The sequence below is a fragment of the Apteryx rowi genome, unplaced genomic scaffold (genome assembly GCF_003343035.1).
Source record: "Apteryx rowi isolate R43461 unplaced genomic scaffold, aptRow1 scaffold_81, whole genome shotgun sequence".
NCBI classification, from domain to species: Eukaryota; Metazoa; Chordata; class Aves; order Apterygiformes; family Apterygidae; genus Apteryx; species Apteryx rowi.
This window is the reverse complement of record NW_020451105.1, coordinates 44,434-61,309: the sequence shown is the minus strand read 5'-3', so window position 1 is coordinate 61,309 and position 16,876 is coordinate 44,434.

Here is a 16,876-nt window from a genome sequence, read left to right as displayed (position 1 = left end):
TATGTCAGCTACTTTGAGGCAGTAATTCTGCTGCTCCTGCCCTTCCAGGTAACTTAAATACCTTGTGATTAAAACCATATGAAGCTTTGATTCTGGGATTCAAGAGGCCACATGAATGTATATATTAGAAAGGAGCTGTTCTGGATGGTAACCACTTTATTTCTGAGATCACAAAAATGTGATGGAATTAGTGGAAGCCAGTGCATTACATCACGTTTCTTTGTGGAACCATCCTTAAAATGGACTTAAGTAAGTTTTTCCCAGCCAGTCTGTTGTTCCTCATGAAGTGATCATAAGCAAGGCTCTCAAGGGCAGCAGGGAACAAAGTACTGAAGTTTTGAATAGTTATTGACTCTGTTGTTGCTTAGAAAAATCTCATCTAACTCCAAGTACATCTTACTGTGGAAGTACTAGGTTTGTTCAACAGATATTTTTAAATAATGGCTGAGTTCTTGGTCACTGGAATAATTTAGGGCTTATACTGAACATAGGATGGCAGGAAAAGTGCATAAAGATTGTCAAAGTGGTCCTGTATTCATGTTTTCTTAGATAGCATTATCTATTTAGAATCCCCTGCTCTCCTCTGTCCCTGTCCGAATGTTTTTATGAACTACCATGGAGGTAATTATGCAAAAGCCAAGCAAAATTCCATTGATACTCCACTGCATCACCAGAACCTCTCAGCAAAGTAGTGTACCTATTTAAGCTCATTTTTTGAAATGTACACATCTGTATATGTCCAAAACAATGTGACATGAACATAAAAATTAGTCTGTTGGCCCTGGCAAAGAAGAATATTTTCAATATTCTGCATTATCCACTACTTTGGTGGGCTCTTATACCTTGTGTCATTTCCCTCAGGGAGGTGATTCTACAGGAAAACAGGCCTCATTATTATGAAATTTTCTCATTTGCTGAGAAATTCTGATCACTTTCCCTATGTGCATTCCTCTTCAAGCCAGTGGGACCACATATCTCAATATAGAGTGCAAAATCGTTTCTTTGTTCTTCTCTTTAAAAAAGTGCTGTAATGAAAGAGAACTGAGAGTGATATTTACAGGACTGACCTATTTATTTCTAATTGCAGCAGAATGCCAATTACTTTCTCTGGCCAAAATAATAAGAAAGAATTGATTAGTACATATTTTAACTTAATCTCCTCAAATGAGAAAATCCATTTTGGAGAACTTCACAGATGAATATCCAGTCTGTTTGACACTCTGAAGGAGAAACAATTAGTTTCAACAAAAACATTTCTGCACTGATTGGAACTGCTTCACTTTCTTGCTTAATCTAGTAATTTCTTCTATTAAGAACTGAATTCGCATAAATGAGAACATAAAGAAAACCACACTTTATAATAAACATGCAGCCAATTTAATTTCTAAGTCAGAATTGCAAAGTTCTTTAAAGTGTTCTAAAGTGGGAGGGATGCTAATCACTTTGCTTAATGTGCTGAGCCAAATAGATAAATTATGTTCAGTTTTTGTGTTTTAGGCCAGGAGGATGGGGGAAGAGATCAAATAAAAACAAGGAACATCATGTGCAGTGGAATAGGAAATTCTTTAATTCTAGTTGTGATCTCATTGGTGGTGGAAGAACTGACAGTAATTGCTGCTTTAGGAGCACTCGTCTTACAATCTGCGAAGTATCTATGGAAAAAAAAAGTCACTAGCAGAAGTAACTTTCTCTACACGTGTATTCTACATAAAGACAGTAAATGTGTATGCAGTGAAGTGCAGTGAGAAAGTATAGTAGGGAAAAATTGTCTTGCTAAAAAATGAATTTGAACATGGTAATAAAGGAGGGATCCATTCTCATTTCATAGTATGCAATGATATTTACAGGAATCAGGAAGGAATTCACTCTTGTGGATACCTTTAAAAAAATTGAGGGGATATAAAAACGTTCTTGTTTTTGTTGTTTATCTAATCAAGAAGATGAAAGGACAACAGGCTCAACAGAAATTTCTCTGAACTAGTATGTTAATTCAGCTTTTTGTTTGTTCTCTTTTGACATAATTCTCCTTAGTCCAATGAGTACAACAGAATAACTAAAAACAAAAAATCACCCCTTGGCTGAAAGAATAAAAATACAGGTGAACACTTCTTGTACTAGTTGGTGTTATAGAAGATAATAAAGTTACATTTCAGAGAGTCTTTAGCAGGTAAATAATTGCCTTTATCTTTCGAATTTCTTGATGTCCTGAGCTCTTTTGATTGAACAAAATGTGCAGTCACCAATAGTTTCTGTGCAGCAGTTAAAAATAGTTGAAGGTGTCCGCAATATAAAATAGATACTTGATGAGCCAGTATCATGAGCCATTGATGACTGTACAATGACATAGGAACCTGCATTCAAGAGGGAATGTGATGGAACATGTCTGTGTATCCAACACCTTCAACCATGTGCTGTCAATCATTACAGATATCCTGAGAATTACCACACGGGAAGCTAAGCTGCTTACTGTGTGAAAATGCCAGAGAATATGGGTGGGACACCATCAAATACACCTTCCATTTAAAATTTCAAAGAATCTTTCAAAGAAAATTTGCATGGATTCAGTTTTTTGGCCTCACATCCTGCTCGAGAAAAATAGGTTTAACAAGAATTTTATAACATCTAATTAAAGACTGAAAAAATGTGAAATACCTATTTTTTAAATTTAAGTAAGAATGTTGGGTTTTTTTATGATGGAAGAGGTGAGATTACTGGCAGTAGAAAGGAAACAGGGCTTTGGGGGGACTGTAAAAAGGGGAAGTTGAAATATTAAAATATTATGATGACAGAAGTTTCCTCAGTGAGTTGGTCTGAGGAGACAATGTGGAAGGATGCAGGTTTTAGATCTTGTGCAATAAAAAAAAACCCCGAACACATGCTTCTGTTGTAGTTGGTGTCATTATTGTGGCATTATAGATTTTAGTGAGACAGAGACAAGACCTTGAGATATCTGCATCTCTCTCACAAATTCAACTCTCTTACTTCCTCACAGGCTGGGAGGGAAATCTATGTTTTGAAATGTGTACCTTAAAATTACATTTTAAGTTGTCTTTCCTTATTTACAATTGCTTTTCCTGTTTCCTTGAACTGCCAGTTTACTTTGCTCCCTCCCAGCTCAGCTCCCCACCTCTCAGTTGCTACAGTCTATCTGCTATTTGCTAAAAAAAATCTGTGTTCTCCATGCTTCTCCCAGTTCAAAATACTCAGTTTCTGACTGCAGGAAAATGCAATTATGTAGTGTTGTAAAGGAAAACTAATTTTACTCTATTCTGAGTCATTTGCAGAAATAGAGGCCTAGTTTCTTGACTACATGTCCTGAGCTAAACAGATCTAAAATGAGCTCAAAGCATCAACTTTTCATTCCATTTACAAGATGTCAGGAATCAAAGAATATTTTAATAATTTGGTCAAATAACTCCACATTTCAAAACATACTGCAGATTCTCTAAGAATAATTTAGGATTATATAATGCAATTGCAATATGCATTAAATATGATAAAAGCTTTCACTTTTTTCATGTCTTAGACCTGTAGGATTGATGCTTCTTTGCTTGGTGTTGCCTGTAATATAAACATTCATGTCTGTCCTAGATTTGTTTAGAAAAAAATAGAAGGTGATCCAGCAAAACATCAAAGAAATTTTGTTTTAAGTCATGATTTCCAGTCTTATATATCAGTCTTTCATATCTTACCAGTTTAAAGTGTGATTTGCCTGGACAGACTTAGATTACAGAATTCAGGAAAAAATACAGAAAATTTGTTTTGCCATTGCCTCACATCTCAAGAAGCCAATATGGGAGATTTAAAGCAGTGCCCAATAATATGCAAATAAAATAGCAGCATTTTACATTAATTTTGCACAGAAGAAGCAGAAGAAAGATGGATAAAAAGGCCTCTGTGTCTGTCGATGATCAGTTAGCAAATCAAATTAAATTAAAGCTAGCTCTCATTCAGCAGAACACCTAAACTCACTCACAGATTTCAGCTTGTAAATGGTCCCATTGAAACCAGTCAGAATCACTGACATTATTTCCAAAGAATGTACTTTTTTTTAGCCTAGATACAGTAAAGCATTTGAATACCTAATAATTAGATGTGTCAGCCCTATGGCTCCCCAAATGGAAGCCAGAACCTTAAATTATTACCCGGAGTTCCCTATACAGTGCACAAGGAGAGTCAGGTATATCAAAATGGGATCTACAAGAGGCATCTCATAGTTAGGATAAGAAATGTTGAGGAGAGGGTAGGGCTGTTTCTGAAATCTCACATTCCTCTGAGGTTTAGATAGACTTGCTCAGTTTTATAAGGAAATACTTCCATTCACGTAGCATTACAGCCCTGAACCCTCATTTGAAAGCAGGTGTCTAGCATCAAGAGTAAATAGGTAGTTACCTATGTAAAGAGGCATGGCAAAGAGAGAGCAAATCAGACTGTTTTCTTTTAAAATGTAGTCAGTAATAGCAGTAGTGACTTTTTGCATGTGTGGAATTTCCCTTGTCTTTAAAGAGCCGATCAGTTTTAACCCCTATCATATCTAAACCTGATCAGGATTAAGATTCTCAAAGAAATCACTAACAAAATTGGGTTAATGCTGTAGCTGAATTCTAGTGAAGTCCTTCAGGAATCCCCTCTTTACATATTCTTGTGGTTTTGTTCTTTAAATGTGATGGGTAATTCATAAAGTTTCTTGTTTTACCCATACATACATACATACACACACACACATATATATAAAATAAATAAAATTTTCAAAATATACACCCAAGCATTTTTAGATAACTAAATGCTACTGCAGAGAGTCTCATCCTTCATTTGCATGTCAAAATAGAAATAGATACAGAAAAAGAAACCTGATATAATGACTAAGATTTTCTTCCTTTCTTTTAAAAGTATGCTTGGGAGAACTAATACAATGATTTACAACCCAATCAGAAACAACATTTCTGCCACAGTTTCTCTCTTAAAAAAAAAAAAAAGAAACCTTCCCTCAACAGAAACCAACATTAATAATTGCATGAGAACCTAAATAGCAGAGTAACTGCTGATAATAGCAGAGAAATACAGAGGAATATTTAAACCAAGACAGTCTGAATGCGAGTCTGGTACTTTCTATACTCTGTATTGCTGAGACCTTTATTTCCCTTAAGAGGATGTTGAGAAATTCTGCAAGTTTAAAATAAATTGTATCTTAAAAAAATCAAAGTAACAAACTTTGTAACTGTGTTTCCTTTTAATTAAGTTCTGTAGCTTCTCATCTGATGTACAATTTCATGACTATAATAGAGAGATTTCATTGCCAAATGCTTGGCATGGTTATTTATTTTTCCTTCACTTGTAGGCACTTGCAGAGGAAAGAAATGATTGGACTAAGGTAGATGTTGAAAAAAAAGTGTTTGTTCATCTGGAAAATGGAGTTTATTTATAAACCTCACAGTTGGCTTCTGATTGCATTTCAAAAACTTTTGAAAATAATTAAATGTGTTTGCTACATTAGAAAATAAATTTAAGTGAATTTCTGTTTAGCCAGAATGAGTGCGAGTAGGTGGTGATTATGTGCAAATGATTATGGATTGAGACAGTGCAGTCTTAACTCTTGGGTGGAAATTAGTGCTCTGTCCGTATCATGGCTCATTTGTTCTTTCTCAGGTTTGTGTCTGAATTGAGACTATGGCTTAAAGCAGGTTTCTGAATCAGGTTTTTCTTCAGGCTCACCTCTCCTCTACTGTTTGCACCTCTTTTCACCTCACAGGATTCATCAGAGATGCAAATTCCTGTGTGCCCTTGATTTAACAGGCAAGGCAAGCTGAGGTTGTAGAAATTCTTGGGACTTTGGAGTTTCCTCTCCCCACTAGAATCTGTTGGATTTAGGATATACATAATGGAGAAAAGTCAACATAGTATTTGGCCCAGTGAGGCATTTTGATTTACTGAAAATACTGCTACATTTATAAGCATTCAGCTTTAGGGAGAGTTTTTGATTCCAACTCAAAAATAAACTTTATAACCAAAAGCGGGAAATCAAGCTCTTTGCTTTTAATACTTCAAGTATGGAATAGACCAAGTTTCTACAACTTTATTTTGTATTCTCCTTTTGTTATGAGGTCATGCTTGGAGTCATTGAGAGATACAACTGAGTGCTATTTGGGTTGTACATTGGTCAGAATTCTTCTGAAGATGGGGCTTAACATCTGAATTCAGATTCCTTTCCACACAAACTATCAAACTGGCTGACAGACACTACTTGAATCTGGAAATGGTGATATGGCATGGCTCAGACTGGCAGAAATAAATGCTCCCCTGCCATTCACATTTGCCATTCTCAGTTGATTATTTTATCCTTTATGGTTTTACACTGGTTTCTTCACCAAGTTTTTCTTGGGGAAAGGTATTTTTCCATTGGTATTGAAAAAGAATGTCTAGTCAAATGAAGAAATTACTTTTTCTCCTCTAAGAGCACAACTCCACCTTAGAGCTTTAATGTTAAAGACAAAGGGCCAGAAAAACGAAATATATACAAGATCAAACTGTAGCTCATGATCCTCACGTGGCTTCATTTTCATTCTGGGACTACTTTAGCAATGGGGAATGTGAGAGCCTCACCTGGGACTAAACCTTCTGGTGAATTTGAGTCTCTGCCTGTAGGAAGAAGTTGCCCCGTGCATCAGCCCAAATCAGCTCTGCCCTGAAAAGGAGAAGGAGCCATCATCATGTGAACCATCTCTGGAACTCCCCTCTTTTTCCCCAGCTTTCTGTGAGACATGTCTCGTGGCTCTCAGATTTATGAAGGTATTTTAGCACTGCTTGTATGGTCAGTGTTGCATGGCTAAGCTTTGTGCACATGAATGAGCATTGTTAAAGAGCCATCTGAAGGACAAGTACACATTCTGCTTGAGATCTATTTGTCTCTCCAGAGTTGATATTTGGGTAGCAAACAACATATCTCCCAGCATATCCTATAGCTGTTCATTACTCATCTACTATATTTATAACAAGAGGGCATTATATATGTTATGTTTCCTAGCTGCAGCAGGCAGAAAATGATTCATCAACTACATGAAAATAATGCCAGCCAGAAAAGACTGTGCTTAGCCCAGTCCTGGTAGCCATGTTTTAAATCCTGTGGCCCTTTTTTCTATGATCTCTTTCCCATTATACCACTCCAGCCATAAGAATTTCTGAAAAGAATCAGAGCTCCACAGTTGTTATTATTTCCAGTATTCCCTAGTATTGTGTACCATGTGAAAGACTGACCATTATTTTCAGAGTAAGAGCTCAGTCTGGAAAGCACTGAAGGATGTGTACTAGCATGACAATGAGATTGTACTTGACCTTGCAGGTCACTATATGTCTTCTACAGAGAACTCTGTTTTATATGGATTTGTTTATTTACAGTGCCTGTGGCTAAAGGGAGAATTCAGTCAGGCTTCAGATGATGTGTTTTCTCTTGCTCATGTTAAAAGCAATTACTGAATCTGTGAGGCAGTATACAAGGCAGTAGAATTTATTCCAAGATCTTGATTCTGCAAGGGGCAACTTGCATTGCACAGCCTTGAACATGGTGCCATCTTTGCATGACAAGTGGATTGACTGGAGGAAAGTGCAGATAGCTGGTGGGTTTTTTCCCCATGTTTGAACACAAAGTAAGAGACCATTAAGAACAAATTTAATAAATTCATATTCAGAGTATTCTTCATTTTTCACCTAGTAATTGGCCATCTGCTGATAGTCTCTCATCCTTGAGGGATGTAAAATCCAGGATGTCTGTGAGATGATCAATAACATGAATAGAGATGAGAAAGGTTAAAATATAAAAGTCATTTTCCATAAAGTAAAATTGTATACCTATATTTCAAGAAACTGAGGAACCGAATTTTGCTGAGTTTCAGTCTGAAAACAGTGTGACTGAAAGCCCTCATTGTCTGCAGTATAGTCTCTGAGGAATGGCATATCCCACCGTGATGTGATTAATGCCTAGTGCTGATTTCGGTGATTGTTCAGGTGTTTCAAGTTTCAGCTGTGTGGCACTTGAGACGTGGGATGCTCTTAAGTGAGTCATAGCCTCATTGCTAAAAAGATCTAGTCATCTTATTTATCTCTGAGCAAGGATGAGCGTGTTCTCAGAAGTGATTCCAATATCTAACTGGTATCACAGAAGGACCTTCCTGATATTCAGCCTAATTTTTTCCTGTCTGAATTTTATCCCTTACACCAATTGAAAATCTCCGGGGCATTTTTTCCTAGTCCTGGGCAAAGAACCTATTACCTGGCAAGGCTGAAATATATTACTGAATGTTACTTCAGCCTAAATCTATACCAGCTAAATCTGAAATCCTGCGAAGGTACAATGTTTTCAGCTCTGAATCAGGCTCAGCTGACAGCAGGCTAGGGCTTTCTTTGCTGTGCAGATAGGCACATGCATACTAAACTGACTACTCCCTGGGGAAGGAACAGGACCCTGATTCTCCCACCAGAGTGTCCAGCAAAGTCATCCAGCCATAGGTTCGGTTTCTCTCTCTCTGGCCCAGTATTTCCCTAGCTGTCTAAGCAAACTGGAGCAACTTCAACATAAGAGCTTGAGAGAGACCCGACTCAAGGATACCAAACAGCCCACTAGCTAGCACATGCGCTTGGGAGATGGAAACTGTGTCTGAAGCAGTTATAGCAGGTGAAGGACTTCACTCTGTCTTCTGCATCCCAGGTAAAAAAACAATGCAATCAAATACTCTGGTCTTACTCATTCGTAAGTGTGTGTTCAGTCATATAATCTTGGCCGCCTTCTAATTCAGATAATCACATTCTGAATAATTAAGACTGTAACTGATATTTGCAGTTAGAGAAAATTGATATTTCTATTTTCCAAAATTCTCATACTTAATTTTGTGTGAAGGAGCTGCTGTGCTCTAAAAATGATGCACCTGTATTTTGGAAGATTCCTCAGACATTCAGTAAGAGTTTCTGGCTGCGTGTGACTGGCAGTGTATGGTGTGTTTGTACTGACTCCACATTCCCCTTGCCATAGCCATGAAGTGATTTCTGCCATTTCCCCTCTTCTTCCTGGCTAACTAATCATCAAGCAGTTCACAGTGAGTTTTTACCATTTTGTTTCTCAAAGTTTTCTAAAAGTGCTACAATTAATTCTCAAATGGGCTTAGTTAGAGAAAGAGCAATGTATTCTGGAATTTGCTAAGTTCTGCAAAGACTGGGCCATGTGAACTGACTTTCAGATATCTGCTTGTAGAGAAATGTGTGATTAAGAAGAGAGAAAAAACTAGCTAAACTGGGATTGAAGAACAGAGAATTTGAATATGGGAGGGAGAAGTTAAAAAGGAATCCTTAAATAGCTGAGATAAGCTTTAGTATCCTTATATCTTTATTTGAACCAGGCTGTTGAACATTCATAGTCTATCTATCTCACATCTATGTCCCCTGAGATATGCCTTGTATAATTCGTTACTTAGGGAGTAATACATTTGTAAGAGCTGATGTTGATCTGGATCTATCCTTCTTAGGCTAGCTAACACCAAATAGTGACTTGCCTCCTATATAAGGGAAAGAAGCTTTGGGGGAGTGCTCTCAATGCATTCCATTTTGTACCGAGACTTTCAAAAACCTGTTTAGTGTGATACTCTTTCTATGGTATTGGCTAGCATTTCCTGCTTCCTTGATAGTGGAGTGCAGAGTTTATTATAGCACCAGACCTATCAGACTAACAGGACTGTTTTTTCTCCCTTCTATTCTCTTTGCCTCTCCTGCCCATTCCCCTAGGGAAAGTTTTCATTAAATTCTTGTGGCAATTAAAGAAAGGTTGGCAATATGGTTATAGGAAGCAAGCTGGGTGGAGTATGAATCCCAGCTAAATTGTTATGTGTATGAACATCTTTATCTTAATGTATCTTGCAAAAGATAGGAAGAGGGGCTTTTGATAGATGCAACTTGAGGTACAATGGACAGCAGATAAACTGCAGACTCTCTTGCTGGTTCTCATATCCATTTGTATATCACTGAATTTGCTCTCATATGTTTTTGAAATGGTGATGAGTCAGATATGGATCATTTCTTGTAAATTCAGTGCAAGTTGGCTGAAACTTTAACATCTCAAGGAGTCCTAATAGCTTTCTAGATTTGACTTGTTCAAAATGCTGTTCAGACATGACCTGTTTAATCCTTCCAGCACTTCAATAAAACAGCATACCTAAGTAGTGTTTTTAGAGGTGAACAAATAACTCGTAATACTTTATTTATTACCAGTTGTACTTTTCTACAAATTAAAAGTTTGTGAACACATGGCAAATATTTGAGACACGCATTATTTGGAAGAACCTTGTAAATTTCTTAGCAAATGTTTTCTTTACTGATGAATCACAAATGATTGAAAAACTCCAATATGCAAACTCAGAAAAATGATATGTGGTTGTTAGCAATGATAATCATGCAATGGTGTGTCATTTGTTGGTTAGACCAATACAGTACAAATTTTGTAATTTACAATTGCATAAAACATTGAATTTCATTTTTCTCTATAGAATTTCTCTCCTGTAAATCTCCTGCTAGTAGATCCTGTCAGCTCAAATGTCTCTCAAAGTCACCCTGAAAAGACTGCAACCACAGCTGAATACAAGCACTTTTTCAGAATCATATGCAAGGTAATGTTTTTGTTCTTTGCTCTTTACTTTGCCATGATTAGACTCCCTATAGATAGAACTGAGACAGAAAGATGTGACTGAGCCAAGTATGTAGTATTAACTGGTACTCAAACTGGGAATAGAAATATGTCCTCTGGATCCTTGATCTCTGTTTAGGCCACTGTGCCATGGTGTCTCACTGCTACTTCCACTTAAAGGATAGATGATATTGAGGTCTAAAATTAAAAGCCAAACTTCAATAAGTTCTCGCCACCCAACAGTACTAAAGAAAAGACAAGGCAAACAAAATGCAAGTAATACCAGCTTTTGTTCAGTAAAAAATGTACCTTCTTGAATGCAGCTGTGTTACTCTAGCTGTCTATTGAAAGAGATAAACTTCAGTATATAACTAACTCTTATCAGCTATGTTATCATATTGCAAATAAGTGATATTTTTCATTTCTAAAATATTGGCATTCAGTATTGTTTAAGCCAAGTCATTGAACTAGACAATGGATGTGAGTTCTAGTATGACAATTCCTATTTCAAAGATTAATTCACTGTTATATATTGTACTGCATTCGGCTCTCCCCATATCTATTTCTCTACCAGAAATTCAGCCAACATGGAAATGTTCAAAAACAGAATTTTCCCTCCTGGAAATTTTATAAAATCTATTTTCTATGCCTCTCTCCCAGTCTTTTGCAAAACCTTGCATGCAGAGACACCCAGAATTATAGTCTTTTGCTTATCTATATAGAGAGAGCAATTTCCCCCAGAAGTCATTGTTTATTTTCCTTGACAATACCCACATAAATTGTGCAGAGCTTAGAAGTGCCACCTCTGCACACCCCAGCGAGCTCCCAGGAGCAAACTGGGGGGTTTCCTGCCTTTTGTATTCCTCTTCCATAGAGCAGCTCTTCAGGGCCATTTGGGCCTGAGGCACCTCTTCAGGCTCCCTGTCTTCCAGATGGGCTCAGGGAAACAGCTGTCCAGACTCTGGCAGGGTTTGCACAGGTGGAAAGGATTAAATCTTAGTAAACAAGCTACTGCTGTTGCACCAGGAGGAGCCAAGTTCATTCAATATCAGCTATATTTACCCTACAAGACTAATAGGGTTTATATTTCTGGGGGGGAAAAGCAATAGTTGCTGCTGATGTCTGTAGGTCCAATGGGGTAAAAGGAATGTTCTTTTGAGGAAGAAGACACTGTTCCTACAGTGATGCATTACCTAAAGCAAGAACAAGGGCAGACTGCTTCACATGTATTTCACCCAGCAAGTCTAGCACTTGCAAACCTACTACTGCTGTGCCTGTCAGCCTCCTCACCCTGTTCATTGCATGACATGCACACGCCTGCACCTTCCCTCCCCGAACCATTCTGGAACCTACTATTATCTTCAGCTCTGAAAACAAACATGCCTATTATGGTCTAAAATTAGGACACTTTTCCTTCCCTTCCACCTTTCACAAGGGTCATAAACTGACTTACAGTGAGACTGCTGAAGTTCAGTGTTTCTGTTTATGTACAGATCAGGTCTGCTTTTAGTGTTCTTTGAAACTGCAAAAGAGAGGCTTGACTATTCATTCCCTTACTGCTATGTTTAGGGCACAGCCTAAATGTGGCTATATTATATGTGGCTATGACAAGGCTGGCACAAACAGACACTGTGTGGACAGAAGTTGTTCCATGGATGAATCCAAATAGAATTTGTTTCCAGCTTTCTTTAGATAGGAAAATGTGTTATCAGTAGCTATAAATCTGATGTAATCCCCATCCTTGGAGATTATATACATACAGCAAAAAATGTAACACAGTATGCAAAGTTATCATAATATAGATACTGGGACTAAAACAAACACTGTTCACAGCTGGCATGATTCAAAAATCAGTAGAAAACTTCCTTTGACTTTAAAGGTCTCTGGTCAGGTCCAATATGAGGCATAAGAGCCCCTAAGGATTTATCTGTAGGTGCAATTAACAGTTTGCTTATGCAAATGCTAAGTGTTTCTGGAGTAGCGTGAATGTTTGCATTTTGTAATGCTCACCTGCTCTTCTGGAGCTTCCCATGTTTGACTTAATTATTACAACACACTGCAGAGTAGATGAGAAAAGGCAGGAGACTAAATAAAGGGAGAAGTGAGTGGAAATGAAAGAGAGAAGGGGAAGTAGAAGTCAAGAAGCAGAATCCAAAGGAAGAGAATAGAAAGGGAGAGAAGGGAGACGTGAGAAGGAAGAGAAACAATATACTGGAGATGGCCCAATATAAACTTGATTTACCTATTAGTAAACTGCAAATGAAAGTAATGAAAGCAGAACAGAAAGATTAGCACAAAGATGGCAGCTCAAGTTCTGATGTATAGATTTCCAGGTACTTATCCCATGGTGTGTGCTGGGAAGGACAAGAAGAGGGGAAGCAGGGGTAGAGAAATCCTGAAACCACCTACAGAGAAAATGTGTCTCCCTTTCTTCCCTTCAGTTCCCCTTATACTGCCCCCCACACCCAGCCTTGTACACAGCTGCTTTTGTCTCTATTAATCACTAATGCATTCGATTCGTCTGTGCTGCTTGCTTGGTCACCTGGCTTTTTGGTTGCAGCTGTTGTGTGCTCTATGCAGGTTTCCTGCCCCATCTCCGACAGTGATGTAATAAAACTAAAGGGGTATATATATGGTGTGAAAATTATGACTGGTACTGTGATTTTCTGTCGGTGCTCTGCCACAAGCCATGTGGGCCAGTCAGGGACCAAATGCTTTGGGCCGCTTGCTAGAAATAAAGAAGCTGATGGGGCCACATGTTCTGCAGCAGAAGGGGACCTTGCTGCAAGGAGTTTCTTACAGCATATTTGAACAAATCTGGCTGTTAGAGGTTTTTTTACTGTGTTAGTTTAGTGAGTTGTTTAGGGATCTGGGGCAAACCAGTAAAACAGGCTGAGGAATCCATGCGGTAGGTGCCAATCTGGGTTGCTGCCCTTTTCAGAAGTAAACAACTAGGAGCCGTTGTTCATCTTCCCAACTCTCTGCAGGACACAAGCTGTAAATTACATCTGGGAACAAAAGGTTGATGGGAGTAGAACCGGGTGCCCAACTTCCCAAGGGAGTGCTCTGCCCTCCAGCCAAAAGAGTAGCTTTTCTGGCTCAAACTAGCACAGACTCTTCTTATGCTTTCCCATCAGCAATTAGAGCCCACAAAAAGTGCGCAGGACAGGATTTGCTACACTGAAGCATTTATGACCATTTCCATTACAAAATCTGGTTTCAGGGTTGATCATGAAAATTAAATCCGGTCTGAATTATAGCAAACAAGATTGCAGTCTAGGGACACAGGAGCAAATCTGATTAAAAATACCATATCTTACTGAGATTGCAGATATATGCGTATAAAATCCTCCTCCTTTCTTGAAACTGTCTTACAATCAGTCTCAGAGATCAGCTGTAGTCTACGCAGAACGCACACTGTAACTACCAGAATTGCCTAATGAAATCTGTGCTTTGTATATTCACTGAGATTATGTTCTACAACTCCCCATGAGCAACTTGAAATTTTCAAAAAAAGAGATGTTCTGAGAAGGAATTTTTTTATCATGTTTTTGTTTCTGCTGAAAAATAGAAAGAAAAGTTTTCAAACTAGGAACTTCATTCTTCCAAGCTTTTGTTTTTGCAAAAAAAACCCAAGCAATTTTGACAGAGACAGAATTCCATTCTTCCCCCCTAAAAATTGCTTATGTTTGATAGTGAAACCATTCTCCATTGGTGTATTTTTTCATCATAATTTTAGATACATTCACTTACTGGTCTGTACACATAATAAAATCCACACAAACATACATTATAGAGAGATGCTGCAGTATTGAAGTCAATAGAATTTTGGTCTTTGACTCAGCTAATCCAGAATTTCATCCTCTAAGGAAATCCCAGCAAAAATATCTTTTTATATTGCTTTAAGCCACGTAAGTTCCTTTTCCAGGGCTCCAACATGCGCACTCCCTAATAGGATTTTTATCAAAATTAATTGGTGCTGGCTAGAGTTCACATATGTGATAAAATCACAAATGAGATATTTTGATGCTCCTGTACTACATTACACCATCATAGATTCTGTATCTGCTGTATCAGAGGCTTCATGAAAAAGCATTTTTAAAATGCTGGGTTTTTTACATTTTAGTTGTATTATTTCATTCTATTATGAAAATTAAATTATTTTAGTTCCATTTATTAATTTACAAGTTTACATTGCCACTAATTTAACTGCTATTGCCAAGGGAGTAAGCAAATTTCAAAAGCTCTAACATTTAAATATGCAGTCTGTGTTGATAACAATAATGCCATGGGAACAAATTCACAATGGGAATGAACTGATGGGCTCAACTTAAAATGATGCTCTGTTGCCTTTTCTCAACTGAAGATTTACTTTAGGATGTGTTCTTATACCCTAAGATTATCTTAAGCTAAAAGAAAAGTTACATACTTCTCACAAAGAAAACCTATGGTACCCCTTTCCCAGAGCTGTACACATCTTTTGACTAAATTTTCTGGGTAGCATCAGGCACTACACCCACACTAAATTTGTATTGCTGTCTGTCTCAGGCCATCATATTTTAGGGGAGAAATTCCATGTTTGGGTGGGAAAAGGAAATATTTTTGTGTCAGCTTTTGTATTTGTTTTTTTAATGGCAGCTCTTTGAAGGGCTCAGTAGGTTGCGTATGTCCTCGGCTAATGAATAACCAGGCAGATGGCACATGAAATGGGCAAACTTACATGTTACATACATACAGTTCATTACTTAGGTCTGTGGCTTATCACATGAAATGACATACTATGATGAATTGCTTTTCTTGTGTGCCTCTGTCTTTCTTGCATTAGGCACTAACCCATCCATGCACCTCATCTAAACGCACCTAATCTCTGTACAGCTTTCTAGAACAGCAAGCAATAGAAATATTTTCCAACCAGTCTCCACCCCAATATGGGATCCCTCCCAAACAGAAGTAGTGAAATGTCCAAGATGCATGTTAAATAATATTCACTATTGAGAAAACACCCTGTTCATAATCTGATGTCATAAGGGCTACAATACAGGAGCTTTAGACCATAGAGAGACTAGGAATTTCCGCTCCTGGTGAAATAAGACTTTTGCCTCTGTAACACTTGCCTACCTCCTTGAAATGATCATTATTCTCCATTTACCTATGGTAAAGAAAATAGACTTCCATTTTCATTCCATTTAATTGTGAATACAGGATTTTATGTTCATCAATCTTTTGTTCATCAAAAAAACCAATACTGAAAGTTATCTAAGTTTTAATTAAATATTCCATTCTTCTGTTTCATACATAGGAGTGAATTTTAAAAGTCATTTAGCAACTGAAGAAAAAGATATGCTTAGTAAACTCACAATATGTATTAACTGTGCACCAGCTTTTTTAAATCTAGCCTCTAGGCTTTATTCATATACTTAGACACCTAAATAGCTATTGCTCTGAAAGTACAGGAATACACTGAACTATTTCTTTTGCAGTACTGTAAACAGTAAGTCATATATATAGATCATTTTTTCTTTGCTCTTAAAGCCATTTGTTTCAAAAGAAAAACTAACGTATTCACTAAATAAAACATGTTTTATCTGTAACTTCAAAGTTGTAAGCTTCTTAATAAAAAGATCCCCTGTGTTTTAAGGAAAGATTTTCGCTTTAACTTTGTCCCATCAGATATTCTAACCTATAGGAAAAGCCTGTTGGAACCTGTTGCTAAAAATGTGGCTGATTGAGGAAAGGATAGACAGCCATCTTTAAGACAAAAGTCAAAGAAAAGTCCTGAAATCCTCAATTTGTAAAGTTCTTGTGTCTGTGGCTGGGAGGACCTGTCAGTACTTTTCCATTGTTTGTGTTAAAAGAGATTAAAAATTAATGAAAAAAATCTTTAAAGTGGGAGGATTGACACAATAGTAATATGATATAGCACTTTTCATTTCAAAGTTGCTGGGTGAAACTGGAAACAGGGCATTAATGACTGTCAGTCATTGCCACGTGTTGACTGTTAAAGGTGAGATGTAAAAAGTTTGGTGATCCCTGACCAACCCCTAATTCTACCTCACACAAACCACTGTCGTAATTCCATGGATCAGAAGAGAGGCTACTGTATGGAGCAATTATGAGAAATCACCTTAGGCACACAACAGACATACCTTTCCCTTATCTACATAGGCTTTGAGGTGTTCACCAGGGATTTCGTGTGGCATCTTTTGCTAACTCTAG